The 1,330-nt window shown below is 48.5% G+C and overlaps 1 protein-coding gene across 1 annotated transcript in view; it reads right to left on the bottom strand.

Moving 5' to 3' along the window:
* LOC101851209 (mucin-5AC) overlaps positions 1–1,330 on the bottom strand; it is a gene marked incomplete in the record, with an annotated part of 36,796 nt that overhangs the window by 17,810 nt on the left and 17,656 nt on the right.

The raw sequence follows: 1,330 nt of genomic DNA, 5'->3' as shown, positions 1-1,330 counted from the left end.
GACTGATCACCACCCAAGCCTAATCCTCACCGATCGAGGCACTTTGAGCTGAAATGGGGGTCCCAAGCATTGAGTCCACCATCAATGCTAACTGCCTCCGATCAAGAGAGAAGGCTTTGCGAATTATTGCGTAACGGAGCAAGTGAACAGACGCCTAAAGGAACGCAAAGATTTCCGAAAAAGGGCCGAAGACGCCAGCAAAAAGAGCCCATAATTCTGTTCAACGGCGAGAGGGTGCCCATTACTTATTTCGAAACAAGGCCCTGGCCCCCTGGGAACGAGGAATCAACCCCGACATCGTTTCCCCCCACCTGTATGGCATAAGCGGAAGGAGTGACTCCAGTGTGAAGGTCTGAAGCGCAATATCTACACTGACGGCTCGGCGAGTGCAGGAACAACGGACGGTGGCGCCCTACCAGAAGATCAGGGGTGTCGTAAAAAGACAAGAAGTAAGGAGGAGCCAAGGAGTAGCAGTAGACAGGCTGCAGAAAGAGCCAGGAGCCCAGAGGAGGGGGCAAAGGAGGTGAGGGGTGGGGGCAGAAAGCAGACGACAGAGTACATGTATTGCTAGAGAGTAGGAAAGGAGGTGAAAGGAGACACTTTTGGAGAAGAAAATTTTTCAGTCGCTACCCGGAATCGAACCCGGGACCTTTGAATGAGAGGCCAACACCTTAACCTCTACGCCACGAGAGCCCCCAATTTGAGGGAGGGGGGAGGGGGGAAGAAAAAAGAAATAGGAAAAAGTAAGATCCTGGTTGACGTTTTTATTCCTGGATGGGTTTTTTTTCAACAGAAAAGTCGTACGGGGAGGGGAGGGGGGCGCTGACTTAGAGGGGGAGAGAGCTTTTTACTTCCTTGATAGTTAACGTTTTCACAGTAGGTGAAGTCAGTGAGTGAGGGGGAGGGGGGATGAATCGATAGTTGCTTAGCGACACACAGACAGACATGCAGACAGAGAGGTAGGCAGGCAGGCAGGCAGACACAGTGACAGTGACCGAAAGGAAAGAGGAAAAAAAGAAAGAGAGACAGAAAGAGGGAAGTTAGAAAGAGTGAAACAGACTCAAACACATAAACACACACACAAACACATTGTTATTTGCAATTACACAGATAATAATATATTTTTAAAGTATGTACATGTATTGTGGAAGTGTGTGTGTGTGTGTGTGTGTGTGTGTGTGTGTGTGTGTTTGTGTGTATGTGTGTACAGTGTGTGTGTATGTGTGTACATGTGTGTGTGTATCATAGTGTATGTGTATGTGTGTACAGGTGTGTGTATATGAGTGTGCAGGTGTGTGTATGTGTGTGTGTGTGTGTGTGTGTGTGTGTG

Source organism: Aplysia californica, unplaced genomic scaffold, assembly GCF_000002075.1.
Source record: "Aplysia californica isolate F4 #8 unplaced genomic scaffold, AplCal3.0 scaffold00401, whole genome shotgun sequence".
Classification (NCBI taxonomy): domain Eukaryota; kingdom Metazoa; phylum Mollusca; class Gastropoda; order Aplysiida; family Aplysiidae; genus Aplysia; species Aplysia californica.
The sequence above is the reverse complement of the archived record's forward strand: the minus strand, read 5'-3'. Positions and strand labels throughout refer to the sequence as shown.